Source organism: Spermophilus citellus, assembly GCF_964194105.1.
Source record: "Spermophilus citellus genome assembly, chromosome: 13".
In the NCBI taxonomy this organism is placed as follows: domain Eukaryota; kingdom Metazoa; phylum Chordata; class Mammalia; order Rodentia; family Sciuridae; genus Spermophilus; species Spermophilus citellus.
In genome coordinates, this window is record NC_138193.1 from 81,659,260 (window position 1) to 81,681,653 (window position 22,394).

The 22,394-nt window shown below is 49.7% G+C and overlaps 1 long non-coding RNA gene across 1 annotated transcript in view; it reads right to left on the reverse strand.

Annotated features, from left to right (window-relative positions):
- The window catches only part of LOC308632395, an 86,788-nt gene that overhangs the window by 60,945 nt on the left and 3,449 nt on the right, over positions 1–22,394 (reverse strand). The window contains exon 2 of the long non-coding RNA XR_014018526.1: positions 21,341–21,402. This is a non-coding gene — a long non-coding RNA (uncharacterized lncRNA). The remainder of the gene's footprint in view (positions 1–21,340; positions 21,403–22,394) is intronic.

Here is a 22,394-nt window from a genome sequence, read left to right on the forward strand (position 1 = left end):
GGCCTAGAGGAGCAAAATGGCAGCCAGATGAGCCAGCAGACTGGGGCTCAGGGCTCATGAAATTCCCCAACACACACAAAGACAAGTAGGGGACCAAGGAGAGTCCATTATCCGGACTGCCTCAGAACCAATTCCTGGTAAAGAACTGCTCTCAGCAGCCACATTAGCTCCCTGCGGCATCACTGGAAGGGGTCCCAGGAGACCCAGGTTGCAGGAGGGGACAGCCCTTCTATGGGGCGGTCAGAACTGGGCCTGGTCCCACAATGGCCACAATGAAAGTAAGGCAGGCTCAGGGTGGGAGTAAGTGGTTGTTGAAGGCTGGTGAAAGGAAAAGAAGTGGTTTAAAGGAAGTCCCTCACTACCAAGCACTCCAGGGCTGGTGCCAGGAGGTGGGTGGAGCCAGGGCTGGGGCCCCCCAGGGATCCCTGACACCTGGCTGAAGCTGTTGGGAGCGGGAAAGGGCCTTGGGAATATGGAATTGTCCATGGATGAGACACTGGAAAGGAAAAGGAGAGATTCAGCCCAAGGAAGGGGAGAGTGAGGGGTACAGACCACAGTGAGGGTGTGGCAGGTGTGACCTGTCATGAGGCTCTGGGAGGGATATAAGTCAGGTATCTCATCCCAAAAGCAACTCTGTGACGTATTTTCCTATTCAGACAAGGAAACGGAGATCTAGAGAGTTTCGGGTAGCTGGACAGATGCCAAGGAAGAAGCTGGACCTCAGACCCAGACTTCATGGCTCCTCCTAACCACCCCTACCTGCCTAGGACCTCCTGGGCTCAGGACTGGCCACCTTCAGGTGCACCCTGTTCATGACCACTGACTCGAAATGACCACAGTTTAGCTCAAAATCCTACTGGCAGCAGCACACGTAACCCGAGTCCCTCCTCCAGAATGTCGCCACACTCATCAGATGCCCAGAGGCCGTGGGCAGACTGGGAAGGCTGGGCTTGGGAATCCCCTAGGACTCCATGCCCCCAAAACTTCAGGGGCACAAGCCTGGAAGAATGAAAGCGCTTTTCATGGAATTCCAGCAGGAAACCCATGAGAACATTCCTGCCCAGTGGATTCCAACAGGAAAACCACGAGAACATTCCTGCTGGTAGGTTCCAGCTGGGAGCTGGAGTCCATATTCCCTACTAAGGAGGCCAGTCAGAGGTGGAGGGGGTGGAGAAGAGGGCTTGCCCCACCCACAGATGCACCCAAAGATTCCCTTCCCCTGGAGCAGAGGGGCTGGGGGCCTCCATTAGGAAGCACTTTAGAGATCTGAAAGAGAAATACCCTAACCATGGAGGCTCAAAGCCATCCACCTCCACCCGTTCATCTGGCACCTGCCAGGGCCCAGGCACCGTGTCCAGCCCAAGGAAGACTGCCAGAACTCCCCTGTCTAAAAGCCATTAGCTAGTGGGCGAAACCAGCAAGCCAACGGCTCTTTCCGGGTGGCAACCAGGGTTTGCACAGGCTGCTCACTGACAGGACAACCCCGAGAAGCGGGTGCAGGCCGAGGGCAGCTTCTTGGGGGAAGGGTTAGTTAGACTGAGAGGTTGAGCTGGGAGAACTCTGGGCCTTCAGGGAGGGATCTGGAGGTGCTGGGACTCAACCTAAGCCTGGGTGACAATGGTTAGGATTTGGGTCATGGAACCTTGATAAAGGCAGAGAGAGGCGGCTAGCAGGTTTGAGGCCCAGGAGAGCAGACCCTGGCAGCAGATAGGATGGTTTGAAGGTGGGGGCTGGAAGGACAGAGGGTCCCAGAGAGCTGGAGGGCAGGTAGATCAAGTCAGGACGTGTGTTTGTGCTCAGCGAAGGAGAGAGAAGAAGAAAATCCAGGCAGGGGAGAGGGTCTCAAGAAAAAGACAGAAGGGGATCCGGTCTTGAAGGGAGTCTCTGAGCTGGTGAGGGGTGAGTGGGGCTTTCAGGAAATGAAAAAAAAAAAAATACAGAATGAGCTCCCAGGCCATTTTCTTCTGCAATCATCCAGAATCCCACTCCCAAGTCATGGGGGTGGCATCTCATTGCCACCCAAAGCATTAGGGCCGCTCCTAGCTGGCAGTCACAAGAGGCAGCCATGGCTGAGGTAGGAGGGAATGGGTGCCACATCAAGCCACCCAGCACACCACCAAGAGGGGCCGGGGGCAGGAATCTAGGAGCCAGGATTAAGTGGAAGAAAAGACAGGAAATCAGAAATGAAGTCAGGAACACACATGATACCATCAAGCTGTGAGGCCAAGAGCTGAGGCACCACAGCCAGGGTCAAGTTGGGGGAGGACAGACCTGGCACCAGAAAGAAGAGGTCTGAGCCTCAACTGAGACAGGGATGGGAGGAAGAAGCCAAGGTGTCAGGCTGGCAGGGCCTAAAGTATGCTGGAGCTAGTGCATATGGGTCCCATAAGCCAATTGTTCAATGCCAGCAACTTTGCAAAATCCAGCCATTATGGGAATATTTATATGGTGGAAATTAGCAAATGCTACAGACCAAGGCTACATCCCCCCAGCCCCACCCCAAGGCAAGCCCACTGGCCAGTCCAGAAAGGCGGCTGAGATCCAGATTCTCGCTGTCCTCCACCATGTGGCTTTGGGCCTTTGTTTCTTTCTGCAAATGAGTGTTCTCACCCCTCCTACTGCAAAGAACTCTTGGGGGAAGTGGGGGGAATAAGAAATTACAGCTGGATGTGCCCCTATGGGACAAAGTGTTGCAGGGTGAGAGACCATTGCTAGTGACTTCCTAGCGTCTTCCTGGATGTCTGATCTAAATTTAGGTCCTTGCAGTCTAAGTTGAATCCCAGCCACGGCCTTTCCTTCCTTCCTGCAGGCTCTCTGCAGCACAGAAGCAGGAAGCCTCTGCTGTAAGGTGCTCTGTCCTTTGTTATTTCATCTGTGAGTTTGCGTGCATGCTTTCTGACCAAAGTCCCCCCCCCCCAGCCTTCCCTCCCACCATCCCTCCCCTCGCTGCAAATTTTGCAGTGGATCCCCACTCCTCTTCTGGTGTTTCAGACTGCCCCACCCCACCCAAGGTCATCCCCTGTCTTACCCGTAGTCATGCCCACTCTGCTCAGCCACTACCTATTTAGGTCTCATCTCTTCTCTAAAGATGATGCCTGCTCACCAACTCTCACGGGGCCTCTGTGTTTTTCTGCAAGGCACAGAAACTCTGACAGGTACTTGAACTATAAGGAAAGTTATTTATTGCTTACAAAGAAGTCTTGAGGTAAGTACTTCTCAGGTTGACTTTGCAACTCCGAGAGGCCAGCATCTCTAAATCCTCTCCATATTCCCTTATGGCTATGAGATTCACAAGATGGCTGCCACAGCTCCAGATATCACATCTTAAGACTCCCTCTAAAGTCAGGAGGAAGGGTGATAGTCAAGGTGGGAAGAGCTCTCTTCCTGTGCTTTTCTTATCTGATCAGATATCTTTTTTTAAAAAATATTTTTATTAGTTGTTGATGAATCTTTATTTTATTTACTTATTTATTTATATGCGGAGCTGAGAATCTAACTTAGTGCCTCACACATGCTAGGCAAGAGCTCTACCACTGAGCCACAACCCCAGCCCCAGCCACAACCCCAGCCCCCAGATATCTTATATATATATCTCAGAAGCTTTCCTATTCCCACTCCCAAAACTAGATGCTAACTTCTGTAAGGTTGTCAGCGTACAACCATTAGCCATTTCCATATCCATTGCTCCTCTGTAAAATGGGGATGATGATATTTATCCTAGGTGGGTGAGTGGGATTGAATAAGAACGTCTAGGCTGGCCATTTCCAGTGCAAAATGCACTTGGCCAACTTTTGGGTTCAGGGATGGACATGTAACCTGATGGTACCAATCAGAAATGTGTTGAAAATCTGGTTTATTCTTTTCCTCTGGGATATTGAACAATAAGGACCAAGAGAGCCTGAAACTTTTGCACTTCTTCAGAGATGATTATCATTTGTCTTGATAAAAAATAAATTGCAGAAATGTGAGGGTCCCCAGACTCCATTTAACCTAAGGATGAACTGCATTAAGAGGTTTTCTAGAGCAAGTCCTTTACTGTAACCAGCCAAAAATGTCACTTATTCCCCTTGAAATGATCAGATCCTCTCATTATATGGATTCATGGGGTACAGCAACTTCTCTTCATAGTTTGCAACAATGTGTAATTAAATATATTGAAAATTATGTCATGCCATAAAATTTAGAATTCAAAAGTATGGCATTTCTTAGATATTCCAAATTAAGTTACATCTAGCTAAAAACCTTTATTTGTCAAGATTATAGGAAGTTGATGCAGAAAATTCTAGAGGAAGCATGGGTTTGTTCCACCCATGAAAACAGATGGTAGTGACTTAATGGTTAATCCATGGTTGTCCCTGGTGCTGCCTATGTGTCTTGTGCAGAGGGGTCAGCTCCATTGTGAGGTAGGGTTGACCTGGGAACTTTCCTGAGCACCTGGGTCCCAGTTCTCGAAGGCACAGGGCAGCCCTGCCACCATCCAGGACCCTGCCTCCTTAGCAACTCCACAGGAATGGATTCCCCACAGACCCCCCCAACACATCTCCTGCTCAGCCTTAAAGGTCATGTGTGCCCCCCCCCCACTCCCCCACCCCTGTCCTATCTGCAGACACTCTCTTCCCACTGAGGGACACAGGCCTTCCAATCTCAGGGGTAGCCCACCCAGCCTAGCAGGAAACAAAGACCAAAGACTGTTCCTTCCTTCCTCGTGATAAGGAAAGTTCAAAACTCAAGAACTCAAAAGCCAAGCTCTCTAGAAGGCTAAAGGAAATGGTGCATATTTCCTCCTTTATCCTGGTCAGCCTGCAACCTAGAAAGGGAAAACTGAGACCAAGCTTCTCACCAGGCTGCTGAGCTACTTTACCTAGAAACGAACCCACCACTCCATACATTTACATATGGAGAGCAGGAGATGCTGGGGCTGGTGTCTAATTAGCTCTTCATTTTATCCCAATTTGGGGCTCAGAACATGAGCAGTGAGGCTCAATAACTATTAGTTAAGTAATTACCTATTAAATAAAAGTCAGTTTTAAGTGACAGAAATTCAAACTGCATCAATATCGTAAAAGGTAATTGATTAGTTCTTGGAACTGGGAGAACCACAGGCAGGTCCAGCTTCAGATGCAACAGTGTGATTCTCTGCCCCTTGGCCTGCTTTCCTCCTCAGGTTGGCTTTTCTCTGCTTGACATTTCTTCCCCGTGTCCTTGGGCAGTGACTGTAGCATCTCCAGGGTCTTGGTCCTTACCAATCAGCATCTCAGAGAAGGACAGACAGACACTGTCCTACATCTGTTTCCAACATCTTGTAGCTTGAATCTTTTTGTGTATTGAACCCAGGATGCTTAAGCACTGAACCACATTCTCAGCCCTTTTTTATATTTTATTTTGAGAAAGGGTCTTACCAAGTTAGGACTTCACTAAGTTGCTGAGGCTGGGTTTGAACTAGCAATTCTTTGGCCTCAGCCTCCCAAGCCACTGGGATTACAGGCATGCACCACCGCACCCAGCCTTGTAGCTTGAATGTTTAAAAAAAATTTTTTTTAGTTGTAGTTGGACATAATACCTTTATTTTATTTATTTCTATGTGGTGCTGAGGATTGAACCCAGCGCCCCCCACATGCTAGGTGAGTGCATTACCAATGAGCCACAACCCCAGCCCTGTAGCTTGAATTTTAAACAAGACTTTTATTGCATTCATATTGTGTCTATCCCAGAAACAATCACCTGACCAAGAGGATTGTGTTTTCAGACTGGCCACCCGGATCACTTGCCCTGGCAGGGTGGCAGTGGGGAGGTATTCCCTAGAAACATCTCTACTAAGAAGAGGGTGGTCCTCTAATAAAAGAGGGTCATAACCAGACAAGGAGAGAAAGTATCTACACAGACATCAAACAGCATTTGCAGGTGCTTTGATTTGAATGCCCTCCCACCGCCCCAAACTCAAAATGTAACTGCCACTATAAGGGTTGAGTGATTAGATCATGGGAGTTCTGTCCTCATGAATGGATTGATGCTCTTATCAGGAAAATAGACTAGTTATCATGGAAATAGCTTTGTTATTAAAGTGAGGTCTCTCTCACCTAATGTCTTATGAGGCAGCAAGAGGGCTGTCCCCAGATGCCAGTCTCTTGATCTCGGACTTCCTAGCCTTCAAAACCATGAGAAAGAAATTTTGTTCCTTTATAAATTACTCAGTCTTCAGTTTTCTATTATAGCAGCAGAAAATGGACTAAGATAGGAGCTCAGGTTGGGTGGGATGTAAGGTTCAGTTGTGGTGGGTGTATTAGGGTAAGATAGATGCTGTAACAAACAACCCCCAAACCTCAAGGCTTAACACCCAAATTCACTCATGTCACAGCCCAAAGCAAGGAGATATGGTACCCATTCATCTCCATCGAGTCATTCAGGCACCCAGCTCCTGTACTGACCCTCATCTTCTAGAGCCCTGAAGTCCTGTGTTTCCAGTTAAATAGATGGCAAAGTACATAATATAACAGGAAGTTTTCAGGGGGCAGGTTATGAATTACTATACATCTTTTCTGCCCAATACCCATTGGCAGGAACTCAGTAATTACACATTGAAGATAAGCTAGAAAACATGCCCAGAAAGAAAATCAAGCAATATTTGGTGAGTTTGTAGTCCTGACAAATTGAGGGAGGGTCCTTCACAGGACTGGGTTTGGGAGATGGTCAGGCAGCAGGGTAGGATGGAAGGCCTAGAATTCCAAGCTGCCAGCCTCTCCACTTCAGGTTTTTCACCCTGGACAAGTCACTCTGCCTCTCTAAGCCTCAGTTTCCTCATCTGTCAAATATAGTGAAAGCCCTTCTGCAAGCCCCTTCCCATGCAAAAGTCCAGCTCTGTAGCACTCCGGTTTCCAGGTGATCTCATCATCTCCAGCCTCCACTTGAACTTCACAATCCCCCATACCAGCCCTCCTTTCTCTTATCTGCTTTATTTTTCTCTGTAACCAAATGCTCTCCCCATTTATTCACTATCTCCCCGCCTGAGAATGAAGTTCCCAGAAGGCGCAGCATTTTGTGTTTAGTTCACTGTTGTATCCCAAGTACCTAGAAGAGTCCTTGGCATATTGTGAACACTCAAAAACCACTTGTGGAATGAAGGAACAAATGAATGAGTTTCAAAACATTTCACAAAATAGCAAAAAGTACACAATTCGTAACAGAGCAACACTGCCATCTGGTGCCAGAAATATGAATTGCAAGCACAAACTCTGGGCTGGGGCAGATGTGGGGGTACAGGAAAGAGTCTCCAAAGACGAGCCTTGTCAAATCAACCCTGAAGCCATGCAGCACCACCATCTGACTTTGGATAGCCCAACAGGCCCAAGAGGCCTGACTTTCTGTCACTTGTGTGCTTCTACTCTGCAGAACACTCTGGGATCCCAACCAACCACATTCATTGGGTCTTCAGATTGACCAGGCACTGGGAACTTTCCCTGATGCTCCTAAAACCAACCCCACATGGGAAAGGCTATCCCTTAAGATGCAATATTAGGGGGAAAAAGGCTCTATCTCTGTGAGTAGAAAAGAGAGAGAACCCATGCAAAATGGGACCAACAAGAAGAACCGAGGGGAGGGAGGAGAAGAAGGAAAAGCCTTGAGGAAGGGCCAGGTTAGACCCACCTCCAACCTGACTTCCAGTTTGCTTTTGCTTCTCATCCATCCTCATGGCACTAAATGGGCTTTAGACCCTAAATTTAGCCTAGCCCTAAAATCCTACCATTCTTGGGAGGAAAGAAGGGTCATAGTAACTCCAATTTCTGGAGTTAATGCCTAGAAAGTGGAGCTCAGCCACTGCTCAGACACTGGTGTCCCCAGCTTGGGGTCTCCTCACTACTAGACAGTTGTTCCAACATGGTGTAGCCTCTCCAAGAGGGAGTGGATGTTTATTCTAGTTTCTCTCACAGCCTCTCCCCTCCTGGGCCTTGGTGGATGGCCCAGTATCCTCAGTGCCATAGCAACCAGGAGAGAGAGAGAGAGAGAGAGAGAGAGAGAGAGAGAGAGAGAGAGACACTCACTCATGTTTGAGCTACTCCTTTCAACAGGACTGATTCTGATTGATCTCTGGCTTCCTTTGGGCTTCTGAGTGTTATACTAGAAAGGTCTGCTCTCCCTGCCCCTTCATGCAGGTCAGCTGTCCTGGGAGATGAAGGGAAGTGGCCCTGGATAGAATTTGCCCCCTCTTTTAGAGCCTTGGCCATCAGTGACAGGAGCAGCTTGGCCTGCAGATCTTTCCTTCTGACCTCTGCTCAGCTTGGTTCAGCCCAGATATGTGGAGCACCTTCCGGGATTATGCAGGATTTAAAAGATAGGTCAGGCCCCTGACCCCAAAGGGCCACTGGCAAGTGGGGGCTCAGCCCATGCAGAACAACCAACAAGCTATGACCGTGTACGTGAGCAAGTGTCAAATCAGAGGTTCATGCCAAAGGGAGTGTTGATTGAGAAGCCTCTGGACAGGGTGGGATTCCTGTGGCCTCTGTGTTCACCCACTCTGGATGATCAGATGGCCTTGAGAACAGCCATCTTGTCCCAGCTCCTCTCAGCACCCAGAGTTGAGGGGAGTGACAACTGTGAGTCCCCTCGTGCAGGTGTCATTGAGACACAGTCCTGGCCAGCACATGACACTGGAACATTGGATGCCCAGAACACTTCAGAGGACCCACAGGGACCGACCTTCCTTGTCCCTCCATGCCCCCTCCTCTGCTTCTCTTATTTTCACGGGTCTCCTCTCTGCCCCTTAGAGTCAGCTCCCTCAGAGTCCCCTGCTGTCCTCCCTCCCTGCTGGTTTAACTCCCTCTCAGAGCCGGCCAAGGCGAGCTCTGACCTGACATTTAATCATTATTAACTCTAAGTATAGATCAGGAGTTCACTATGAAAGCTGATATGTGTTGCAAATATAGAATGCATACCAGATTTTGAAGACTTTGTATAAAAAATGTTAAGTTTCTTAATACTTTCTATAATGGTTCTGTATTAAAATAGTTTTTGATATATTGAGTTAAATTAAATCTATTATTAAAGTTAAGTTTGTCCTTTTGGTGTGTGCTTTTTCAATGTGACTACTAGAGAATTCTAGATCATATCTATAGCTCGTGTTTTATTTCTCTTGGACTGAGCTGGTTTAAAGTGTGCTTGGGGAGAGAAGCTGAGCACACTGTTAAATAAAAATTATAGGAGGCCATTGTTTTGGGTTAACACCAGCACCGGGCTCCAACAGATTAAACTAAAAATCAAAATGTATGCAGTCATACTAAAAGTCAAACTGAAACTAAGTATTATCTGACCTTCCAAGAAACAAGGGAAAATGAGATGACAGCCAAATTTCCCAAACAGGCCAGTTTCAATTGGCATGATAGTAAGTTCCTAATCCTTACACCAGAAAGATAAACTGCGGTAGCTTGATCTTAACCAGTCAGTTGTTTTTCTGTTCCTCTGACTTGCTATCCCCACATTGCAGGGAAAGTATCTTCCAAATGACGGATCTGCTTTGCCTTTGGCTGGCTTTCTTTTCAGTTCTTTTCTGTCTATAAAACCAAACTCCTCTGCTCTGCTCCTTGGAACACATTCTTTCTTAGAGATTGAAGTGGGGCCCCATTCTAGAATAAAAAAGAGAGCCCATGGAGACCACGGAATTGCTGTAATCTTGTCCTTTAACAACACAAAACAGTTCATAGCCACATGAATGTCACAATGTTGAACATGATTAATGCAACATCAGTAGCCCAGTCCCAGAGTTAAAAGCTCAAAGGAGAAGAAAAGTTTCCTGACCATTCCAGGGTAGGGAAGAAAGATAGAAAAGGCAGGATGAAAACACCCCAAAGAGCAAGGATAGAGATGGGGTAAGGATGCAGAGGTCAATGGATTCAATGTCTAAGAGAAGAATAACTCAGGTTTGGGCTGGGGTTATGGCTCAGCGGTAGAGCGTTCGCCTAGCAGGCGCGAGGCCGTGGGTTCAATCCTTAGTACCACATAAAAATAAGTAAATAAAATAAAGTATTTGTCCCAACTACAACTAATTTTAAAAAAAGAAAAAAGAAAAACTCAGGCCCAATAAGATGCAGAGACCACAAAGTCTCAAGCCAACGTGAAGGACTGGCTCACTGTTTCTGTGTATCCAGTCACAACCCCATTCATTTTACCATGTGTCCCAAGGTGTTGGGGGAGGGATGAGGCAAGCAGGAAGTTCCTAAATTGAACACTGGGAACACAGGTGCCATCTCCTAGTGATCAAGGGGCCTTTGATTCCCCTTCCCCCAGTCCCCCAGGCACAATGCAAATTCAAATCTAGGCCAGATACTTCCTCTGGCTTGGTTTAGAATGTGGCTCCTCAAGGAGCCATGTTTTCTAGGGGTGCTGGGGCTGAGAGTCCAGGTTCTATTGGACGAGATGTTCTGCCCTGGTTCCAGCCCCATGGCTTAGCCTCCCTGTCCAGCCTTGTTTCCTGATGACTATGGACCTGGGTCCTGGGAGAAGTCACAGGGGGAAGCACATGTTCCTGTCTGAGATGAACTCATTCCATCTACACATTATGGAGTTGGGTGGAATAAGGCCGTGGGGACGGGAAACACAAAGCCGCAGCTCAAAAGTGCTTGTGCTTGCATTTTGCAGAACTTCTGGCCTGGTCATCTCTGGTCAGCAACAGATCTTTCTGAGAATAGCTGGGACTTCTGTGGTCCTTGGCCAGTCCTGTGGGACTGACTGGCTGCCTAGAGCCAGGGGGCAGGCGCTGAGTCCAAATTGGATATTGAATCATTTTAGGAAGGGCCAGCTGTGTTTTGGAGCCAAGGCCAGAAGGTGGCCCAGAGACTGGACCAAGAGAAGAGCCAAGGGCAGCCAGGCCAGAGGGGACACCAGGGCATCTGTTCTCGCCAGGGCCTAGAAAACACTGGGATTCTGCAATCCTGAAGGTGCTTTGCCTCCCAGGGGTCTCCCCATGGGGGAAAATCTTTGAAAATGGAAGCTCTCTTCCAATGGCCCTCCATGCTTTCTTCCAGAAAAAGGAAGACTTAATAACACAATAAATGCTTCCTAAAAACCTATCTCATACTCAACACTTGGTCAGGCACCATGGGGAAAGTGAGAGAAAGGGCTAAGGATCTTTAAGTGACAGGGCAGAAAGAACCTTAAGATGCAAAAAAATGAATCTCAAAGTAGAAATTCCTGCAACAACATGCCTGGCCATCAGACGTGGTCTGTGAGGGAAGCTCAAGCAATTTAGAAAAACCAAAGATGCAAGTGGCATTAGGAGGAATGACAAAGGACACACAGAGGAGCAAAAGCCTGCAGCCCAAAGTCTAAATGCCATGGGAGTCCCAAGCTGAGATGACCAGATGATTGGGGTGATTGACACGAGAGGGACCAGGCAGGGAAGACCTACTGGAATAGGGACTAGAAATGAGCCATGTGAGATTTAGGGTCAGGAAGAAAAGAGGGGAGGGAAAATTGTTTTAAAAAGAAGAAGGAAGAAAGTAAAGATTATAGAGAGTCAGCAAAAAATTGAAGACAAACTGCCAATCACACAATTTCACCAAAGATCGACCAATGCAACCAGCTGCCAGTCATGTCAATGAAGCTGTGATGGCAGTACAGAGCGTGAGATTGGATTGGCCCAGGGATCAAGGGATGCCTCATAATCCGTGTGGATCTTTACCCGACTGACCTCAGGAATTGGCCCCTGACATTTCCATTTCCCCAAAACTCAGCCATCCAAAACATCTGAAGAAAAGCAAGGCCACTCTCACGCAATGAGTTCTTGCTGTCCTGTACAGATTCTTGATGATCTCAACTTTTCTTCCAAATAACTCACAGGAAAAAGGAAAAAATAAAAATAAAAACTTGAGAAAAATTTTACAGCAAAATTATTAAGATTCCAGGTTCTGGAATCAGTTTGCCTAAGCTGGAGTCCTGACTCTACTGGTTAAATCTACAACCTTGAACTCCATCTCTTTGAAGCCCAGTTTCCTCATTTGTAAAATGGAACTGATAATAGTACTTAGGGTGTCATGAAGACGAGACAATAGAGTGCACATGAAATAATTGGAAGGCCAAGCACTACTCTTGATCAATGTTATTATTATTATTATCATCACTGATTTTCTGCAACCAACCAAAGAATCCTTTGTGGACCTAACCAGAATAATTTTAGCATCATTCTTCTATTCATTCAATAACACTGAGCACCTGCTATGAGTAATATAAAAACCACAATGATAGCTTGAGAATCTTTCCTGTTCTAAAGGAATGTACCACCTATGTAGGAATAATAAGTTATAGCTTCAAAGGACTACACACACCATGGTGCAGTGGACAGTGGAGTATGTCCAAATCTACAAGGTCCCTGTATCATTTGGGATTATATTAGGCTATAAGCACCTGCAAACCCCTGAATGATGGTGGATTAAACAAGGTGGAAATTTGCCTTTCTCTCCTTTAAACAAAGTCAGAAGTTAAACAGTCAATGGCTAGTGTAGTGGTTCAAAAGCCACATGATGTCACCTTTTTATTGCTGTGACCAAAATACCTGATAAGGACAACTTGGAGAAGAAAATAATTATTTTGGTTCAGGTTTCAGAGCTTCAGTCTATGATGGTCTGAATCCAATGCTCTGAGCCCAAAATGAGGCAGACCACCAGGGCAGAAGGGCATAGAGGAGAAGCACTGTTCACCTCTTGGCAGCCAAAGAGCAGAGAGAGAAAGGCAAAGAGGATGCAGGGAAGAGGAACCCTTCCAGGGCAGCACCAATAGTCCTGTGACCTAGATTTTTAAATGCCCATTTTACTGTCAACACAACTGTGGCACAAAAAGGTAAGTTTTCCAAAGTCACACAACACACAGGTGACAGGACCAAGATTTGAACTTGTGCAGTCTGGTTCCAGAGTCTGGTGAGCAGGAGGAAGCAAAGAAGGGTATTCCCCACTGTTTCATGGCACTTTGGCCAGAACTTGGTCACATGGCCATAATCACTTATTCTTTCTTTAATCAGGGCATCGTAAACCTGGGAATTCTGTTGTTGAAAAAAGACTAGCAGCAAATATTAGGGACTACCTGGTAGTCTCTGGTGTGGACCTCTCTAAAGGCAACCTTTCATCCAAAGCAGGACATCATAGCTATCATTCTGGATGGCATGACCCCTGTCCCTGCCCCTGATCCTGAAGAGACTAGCCAGAGCTTCTGGGACCAAGCAAGAGATTCCATCTTTTCATGGCATGTACCCTCACGTGGCATGTACCCTGGAGTGCTGTGGGGTGGATTTCAGCCAAGTCTGTGAGACTACAGTCGACATAGAGGATAATTAGATGGATGTTCCCAGAGAGAACTCTACCCAAACAATATTTCCAGATGCCAGTGCCAGGGTTCCTGAGTTCCTGCTGCATCCTGCCCCTGAAGACTGTTAAAATCCACTCCTAGTGTAGTGATACATCCCTCCTGTGCTCCAGTGGGCTTCTGACAATTGTTCAATTGTCTTCAGAGAATTCTACCTTTGTAACCAGGCATATGTGGTAAGGGCTGCTAGCACAGTCAAGGAAACTGTGGTGGAGGGATGGAGGCGGAGAGACTGAGGAGACTTGGGGATCAGGGGAGAGATCACCATCCGGGGTCTTAGAGCTGAAAAGTGTTGAGTGCGTCAAGTGCCGACCGCAGACCAGACACTATTCCAAGTGCTTGGGTGTGGTCTCACTTAGTCTGCACAATAGCCAGTGAGGCAGGGCGACTATTATTATCCTTGTTTCACGGATGAGTAAACCAAATCACAGAGGGTTAAGGAATTCCCTCAAAAGCTCAAAGGTACGTAGAGTAATAGAACTGGGTCTTGCACCTAAACAGCCTGATGCTCTTAACCATCTTTGGGTTGGGCTTAGATGTTGGTGTCTGGCCTGGGTCTGGAACAAAGGTAGGGCACAGATAGGACCATCATGCCAAGCAGAAGGCACATGGGAGCCACACCAGGGAGTCAGTGGGCACAAGGATGATCCGGGGTGTGGTGGGGAACACAGAGTCTGGAACAGCTGACCCACACGGTTTCTAAGGAGCAATAGTAAGCAACTAGGCTGGATGGCAGAGTGGGGAGCAGTTCAAGGAGAGGACTATGAATCTATGGTAAGGAGTTTGGGTGCTACTGGGGAGGCATTTAAGCTGGGAAGTGACATGCTCGGGGATTGGCTTTGGGATGATCGCTCAGGATCATCACAGGGACGGGGAAGACAGGAGGCTCTTGGAATAAATGACCCAGTGCTTGGGATCTCAAGGAGGATGGAGAAGAGAAGATGGAGATGTGACCTCTGGGGCCACCTGAGAAATAAGGGAAACGGAGGAGCCAAAGGCCCTTCCAGAGAGGCTCTGGGCCTGCTGGTGGGTAGGGTAAGAGCGATGAGTTCAGGTTGGACAGCATGAGCCCCAGGTGCCTGTGGGGCCCTCTGATGGAGAATCTTATAGCAGAAACATGTGGGAGAAGTCAATACTTAGAGACTCTGAGGCCACACACATGGTATGATTCCTGAAACCATGAGATGACACCCCCAGAAGAAAGACACGGACCACACCCGGTCAGGAGCCAGGAACCCTCGGCACAGTTCAGAAATGTGGGCCCTGGAAGTCCAGAGCAGGCTTTCAAGGAGGAAGGCTGGACCCTGGGGACCCAGCATGGTGAGGGTAGGCGGGTAGGAGGGCCTGAGGGCTGCGGCAGACCCCAGGCCCAACAGCTCCCACAGCCTTCCTGTTGCCCGGCTGAGGCTCCAGCACTGGGGATCTGCCACGTCAAACGGTTTAGATTTATGGTGGAAAATGGCTCCAGGGACTGGGGCAATTTACTGCTCACGAGCGGATTCCAACTTGTCTATTAAAGCGCCTCATTCCATCCCGACACCCAGGCATGTTCACACCTCTGGTGGGGAGTCAGGCCTGCCCAGATGATTAGCCTCTGGGCTGGGCTCCCTGGGGAGTGGCCGGCCCTCCTGACAGCCTTTAGAGCCGGGGTCACAGAGGCCCAAGCTGCCACAAGACAGAGGCAAGACCCGGCGACAGTGTGTCTGCCCCGGCCTGCCCTGGACAGGCGCTCTGTGGGCCAGGCCCCGTTCCCCCTGGGGGAGTCATGGCTGAGTGGGGTAACAGAAGACTGAGGCTTTGCCTGCAGCTCCTGGTTCTGCCTTTTAAGAAGGAGTGATTTGAGCAAGCCCCTTGGCCCCAGATGGTTTCCTCTTCTGTAAACAGGGAGCACTAATCCCCACCTGGAGCGGGTGTTCTCATGACAAAACAGGGAAGCAGGAAAGAGTAAGCTCTGCTCACTCAGGAACTAGAGTGGCTATGATCACCCACACCCTTCAGTCCCTGAAACATAAGGAAAGGGGGACATCCATGAGTGTAGGGGAGCAGCTACAGAGGGGAAGTTCACGGGATAAGAGCTGAGGAACAAGTCCCTTGCTTCTGTCTTTTTCTGACCTCTTGCCTGCTCCCCAACCCAAACCCCCATCTTTGAGAGGCTGGGAGAGTCCTTGTCCCATCCCTCCCCCCTCCCTCCTCCCCTCCCTCCCCTTTCCTTTCCTCCTCGTGGCAGCCTTCTCTCAGGAGGGCCTTCTTGGCTTCCTCAAGGGCCCAGCTAGTATCTTGGGAAAACTTCCCAAAGTCTCCAGGAATCAGGGCACGAGAGAGCCCACCCAGAGGAGGCCCCAGGTGCAGGTGCAAGAGGGCAGTGGGCTGGACCAGCAGGCCAGGAAAGAGAGGGAGAGGAGAGCGGTGGTGGGCTGTCACCTCCTTGAGCTGCCGGACTATGGCTAATGGGCTCCATAGTGTCCTCCCCAGGGTTTCTCTGGGGGATCAGGAGGGGCAGGGGTTGCGTCTTCTCTCTTCTATCATTATGACCCCATTTCCCTGACCATGCCATCTTAAGGAGTCTGTATAAATATGGAAGCAATTGACCAATTTCTAAACAATGCAGAATTCTTCACGTTCTTGCCTAATTTTCACCTCCCTGGGCCGCCTACCTCCCCACCATGAGCTCAGCCCCAGGCAGCCCGCCCTGTCTCTGGCACTAACATCACCACAGCTATTTGCTTTGTTGCTGCTTCTTACTTTCAAAATTAGGACTGGGGCCAGGATGGAGAAACAGATTGGGGAGCTTATGGTGTCAGTGGAGACTGCGGCCTTGCACCCCTTTCCTGCCTCCACCCACACCCAAGTGAGCCGTGTGAGAAGGTGTTCCCGGAGGGAGACATCCCCCCATCTGCTTCCCAGGCCCTCAGACCTTGTGTGCCCCCCACCCCCAGGTGTGTGGGACCTGGAGGCGTGGCATCCCCAGGCAGCAGCTGGGGCAGAAGAAGGAAGGCCGACTATGTTCCAGTTCCCCTCTCCTCTTGCCCTGACACAAGGTCATTAGCCAAGGTGGCAAGGAATGCCAAAATCACTCATCAGCCATCTCAGAGCCTGAGGTAGGTAAGAAGGGAGGGGTGGTGGGTGGGGTTTGTGATTGGCAGGAGACCCAGTTCCTGCCCCAAAAACTTTTTGTAGTGTGTAACTAGGATACAAGATTGATAAATGTGTCCTTCAGAAACCAAGAAAGATGTGGGATTTTAAAATCTGAGGTTCTGGAAACAAGTGCTATCCGTGTTTTAGGAGCCCTGGAATGTTCCCGATGTACTCCCACTGGGGGCCGGGGAGTGGGCAAGGAAAAGGAGGCAGAGTGGCCAACCCCAAGCTCCAGTCAAGAGACTGGTGTCTCAGCACCGTGGCTGACCATGACCAGCTGCAGTCAGGGTGGGCCTGCTGTGGGCCAGGGCTATGGGGGTTGGTGCTGGGGAAGGCTGGGGCTTGGATTTTACTGTTTCTCTAAGCCCTTCTGTCTACTGAGCAGGAGACTGAGGCAATCTTTCTCTGGATCTCCAGATCCAGCTTCTGTTGCATTTATGTCTAGGTCTATCTCATTTCCCTCAGGGGCCTGGGTCCCTCTCTGAGTCATCACTGTGACCCCCTTAGTGCTGCAGTGACTGAGCCACTGTTTAGCAAACAGAAGTAAATTCTCAGAATGGATCTCTTCGGCTCCCCAATGTTTGTTTTGTTTGCTTTGATCGGAAGTTTGCAGAGTATGGTTGGCAGAAGGGTATCAACCATAATACTGGGGGAGGGTGGGGAGTGCTAGGCCCTGGGAACTCGGGCCTCATTCCTGGTGTGGGAGAAGCTTCCACTTCAAGGAGTTGTAAACAAATACCTTATCCACCCATGAACCCCAAAGGGATGAGAACTGAAAGAAGTGGCAGAAAGTATCAGAACCAAGGCCCCCATGCTGGGGTGCTGGAGTGGAGAGTGGGTGATATGAGCTCACCCATTTCCTGGCTGGAGGAGGAAGGGGGAATCATTTAAGATAGTGATCTCTAGGGTAGTGCAAGATGATCCCACAGATACCAAATCTTATGGTCAATTGCAGAGATAGTGCCACCCCCACCAAGGCTCTAGGGTACTGATGAAAGAGTGTGGCTCCCTCCCAACACCCCCATTCCCATCCCATCATCCACACAAAGGCTTGTCCCTGTGTACTTGACTGATCTCCTGAGAGCGGAGGTCTCAGACCCGTCCTGTCCAGCATCACCCCACTCTGCGATCCTGCCAAGGCACGGGAGGATGACAAGAGCATGCCACCCAAGATAAAGGTTTCCATCTGATTTTGTGGTTCAGCTGAAACTGTGTTCTGAATTGTCCAAATTAACAATTCTCAGCCTGGAGGCCGGAACACACCAAAACATGCTGCTTCCATTTCTAACACCAACTGGGTGCTACAGGCAGGAACCTGTTTTCCGAGTCACAGCTGGTTCTAAATTGTGCCCCGTTGGCCATGGCAGCCGACAGGGAGGGTTGACGGTGGAACTGCACCAGCCTAGCAGGTGGGAGCTCTTCACTCCCAGCCATACCACGAGCCCCCTGGTGGCCCTGCTCCGCTTCTCCGGCTGTGCCTTGATTTCTGTGCCTGTAAAAATGCGAGAGGTGAGCTAATACCTCAAATCTCAAAGTGTGTCCCCTTCAGTCCGGCATCATTTGAGAACTTATTAGAATTCCAAACGCTTTAGGCGCCATCGTCACCCAATCGGATCCTTTCAGGAAGGACCCCAAATGTATTCTATCAAGTCCTCCAGGTGATTCTGACGCAAGCTAAAGTTAGAAAATCTGTAAGTTTTTGTCCAGGTCTGATATTTCATGAGTCTTCTTTCTTTTCCCTTGAGAACTATGAACTTCACAGGTGACCCTTGAAATAAGGCCCACCCCCTTCTATAGAGAATGCCGAACAGCCCAGCCCTGTGCTTGATTCCACTGTGTTCTGGGGTGAGCGCCTATTGTGCTAACCTTGGGCCTATTGTGCTCTGGAATCTGCTCTGGTGTCCGGGTTCTGGTTTCCAGGCATGGTCTGGGATCTAAGAGCCCAGAGGAGCCAGGCCAGGCAGCCCCCAGTGTCTGTCCCATGGCCATGGGTGGCAGAACCTTGCCTCCAGACAGACCACCAGGTCAGCTCCACCAGGAGATTTTTGAGGCACCAAAGGGCTCCAAGGAGGGCCGTGCTAGCTCTAATAGGGATCACTGGCATTATTGAAAGAATGAATTATTTAAACTTCATTTCCTTGCCACCAGCTTTAGAGGGGGGAAAAAAGGCTCCAAGGAAAAGATCCCCTATAGGGACACCAGCTGTGAATGTATGGTTTCTCTGCCAAGAAACTTCTAAATTCAGGCAAGGCTGCTGGGCCCGTGCAGGGAGTGCCGAGACGTCTCTCCCTGGCTTTGATCCAAGCCTTGGATCTGTCACAGTGACATCCTCTGACATCTGGCTGTCCCAGCATAGTGGCCTGGCCTCCATGACTGGTCTTCAGGACCTTGTTTTCTGGGAAAGACTGGGCCTGAGCTGGTACAGGCCAACTCATAAGCCAAGACCACTGGGCAGGCCAAGGTCACAGACAGCCAGGGTACCAACCTGTCCCAAAGCATAGGGGAGACCCAGGAAACTGGGTCTACAGACCCATCAGGGACAGAGAGACAGCAGGAAACTGAGTCAGAAGCTGAACAGGCTAAGGACCTAATGACCACACTAGGGAAAAGAAGAGAGAGGAGGGAGGGCCCAGTTCCCAACTGACACATCTGTCACAAATCACCAGGAAAGCCTCAGACCAAAACTCATTTCGGACCCAGAGCCTCCAGGTCTGTTTTGGGAAAGTTGACTAATCCCATAATCCTGCCCACCAGGCAATTTTTCTGCCTGGCTTCCAAGTGGGAGTGGGAGAGGGCCCTGGGACAACTGTCCCGCTAGGGAACGTGTTCTCTTAAAGGGGAAAAGCCACCTCTGTTCAGTTTTGTTTGCCCAGAGAGTCTTCCCGTTCTGGAGTTGTCAGCCATTGGTGCAAGGAACAGGAGGGGCAGAGACAGAGATAGCCCTGTGTTCCCAGTGTGCAGTAGGGCCACATAGCCACCTCTGTCCAGCCTCACTACTCAGACCATGGGCCTGGGACCAGCCGCTCAGTCTCCTCAGGGAGCTGCTCCGACATACAGAATCTCAGCCTCCTACTGCATTGTAACAGGGTCCCCTGACCTGGATGCCCTTTATCCAAAGCCTTCCACTGGATGGAATGAGTATAGCCTGCTCCCTGCTGACCCCCAGGAGCTACCAGTCTTCCTTTGAGACAAGGCAGATGGGAAAAGAGGAGTGTCCTCAGGGCACACCCATGCTCAGTGCTGTGCAGGATCCCCATTTGGGGCCCTCAATACAATGGCCTGACACGCACATGCACATACCGGCACATACACAAGCACTCAAACTTATCCTAAAGGTTCCCACCAGGTCCCTAACTTCCAGAAAGCTGTGGCAAAGGAGAAGTGACTCATAGGATAGTTTTTTTGCTTTAAGTCAACTTCCTCCTATCTTTTTTTGGGGGGGTACTGGTGAGTGAACCCAGGGGCACTTAACCACTGAGCCACAATCCCAGACCTTTATATTTTTTAATTTGAGACAGGAAGTCACTAAGTTGCTTAGGGCCTTGCTAAGTGGCTGAGTCTGACTTTGAACTTGCAATCCTCCTGCCTCCACCTCCCAAGTGGCTGGAATTACAGGCATGGGCTACCACCACCGTGCCAGCTTCCTCCTGTCTCCTGACACACCTCGCAGTCTCCACCTCCTTAGTCTCCCACGGATTTCTTGCAACCCACTAATAGGAAGGGACATGTAGGTAGCAACAAGCATGCACTGTTTCTTTAAGAGAGTGGCCTGAGAGTTTATTTACTGGAGATTTGTTTGGGTCTCAGTGGGAGGAAAGAAAGAAGATAAAAGCCAGTTGGGATACAAGAAAAGAAGAAGAAGAAGAAGAAGGAGAAGGAGAAGGAGAAGGAGAAGGAGAAGGAGAAGGAGAAGGAGAAGGGAGGGGAGGGGGCGAGGGGGAGGGGGAAGGAAGGAAAAGAAAGGCCAGAATGCAGAGAAAGGAAGATTAGAAAAGCTAGTCCAAGAGAATTTATTTTTGCAAGAAGGGTTCCAGTCCCCAATGGACTGTTTCCACTGAGCAAGTTAATCACCGCTTGTGCTTGCGTAGGTTGGGTCAGACACAATTCCCCCAGTGAGCCCAACTGAGGGAGCCCTGGGCTGTGCCTAGGGCATCCGGCCAACACTGGGGTGGCAAAGGCTGGCATGGAGGCCTCTTATAGAGGAGGGGGTTACGCTGAGGTTGGAAGGAGGAAAGGGGTGGGGGTGGTCCATCAGAGCCCAGAGACAAAGCCTGGCAATTGGAACTGCGGGACAAAAGCTCTCCGCCTGGGTTTGGCACCTGAGATAGGCCCTAAGGCACCCAGGAACCCTGCAATCAATCGCCTGCCCTTTTGTGTAGTGGGCACCTGTGCACATAGGTCTAAGGAGTTCTGGGAGAGAATCCACAGCTTTCACAGCTTCTCAAAGGACGTTGGGCACCACCAGGAAGATTCTGGTTAAGGTCAGGCCCAAACCAAGCCCCCTGAGATGGCTGGTGGCTGCAGGAATCCTTTGCTCCTTGGGTGTGAATATTTCCCCAGGAGCAGGGAGCCATGACCAGTGACCAGACAAAGAAGTGACACAATGAATGCTGTCACTCCAGAAGCCCGTGACTGGAGAGGCCAGGCCAGGGAAAGGGGAAGTTTGGGGGTGACTTGCCAGAGTCCGGAGTCCAAAGACAGTGCTGGTTGACATGGAGGGAGCTCTTGGTAAAGCTCAGAGCGTCTGTGATGAGGCTGTTCTGGGACCGAGTAAGCCCATCCCCAAACAGCCAGACACGGAGCACACTCTGTGCCCACACCCACGGGTGCACATGCACACATCGCTCTTCCCTGCCCAACTCACCCAGCACAGCAGGCTCCCCTCAGACATGCATCTGCCCACGCTGGCTCTCTGGGGCTATATCTCTGCAGGGAGACAAAGCTATGGGTCAGGTTGAGGACACTGTCTAGCCTGGCTTGGGACAGGCTGAGGCAACCAGGCCCTTCTCAGGGGACAGCTGGGCCCAGGTGTTCCTGGAGCTGGTTCCCAGAATAATGTCCTTTCAAGTCACAGTCTGAAGATTTGAAAAACAGCCTCTAAAGGGATCATTCCATCCAGGCTGCTTCAAACTCCAGCTGCACCCCATCCAAAGCAGCTCCTGGCCATGGGGATGGAGGACAGAGGTGTGGGGGCAGCGGTCAGGCCACTCCCAGACCCTTGGGCTGGGCCTTAATATCTCTGCCTCTTCACACCTCCCACTCCCCAAAGAGCCTAACCCTGGAGTCCTGGCCCTGGAGCAGACACTGCCACATGTCACCAGAAGAGCTTCCTATTTAGGGAAAAGAGGTAATCTGTGCAGTCAAACCCCACACACCAGGAAATTGGGCCATAGATTGCCTCAGAAACTCAAAGAAACAGAGCAGCCTGCGCTCAACTTACTTTCTGGACCTTGCGCTTCCTGCAGGTGCCACATACCCCGGATTCTCCCTATAGTGCTGATCACAGGTACTTGGGCCGTGCAAAAGAACAGCATGAGACGTGTCTGCTGGGCTAACGAATGAGAAGATGGACAGGCAGTATCCAGGACTCCAACCAGTATTTTTTATTTATTTATTTTTTAGCTGCAGATGCACCAAATACCTTTATTTTATTTATTTATTTTTATGTGGTGCTGAGGATGGAACCCAGGAACTCATACGTGCGAGGTGGCACTCTGCTACTGAGCCACAATTCCAGCCCTCCAACCCAGCAAGGTCAGAGGGAAGAAGCCTGAAAAGAGCAGAGCTTTGGCTTTGGGCAGCTGACCTAGGGGAGAGACAAGGGAGAACAGTAAAACACCAGAGGGTCAAATCCAAGTCCCAAGGGCCCCAGAAACCTCTCAGCTGCGCCTGGCAGGAACTAGCCTAAAATGTCCAAT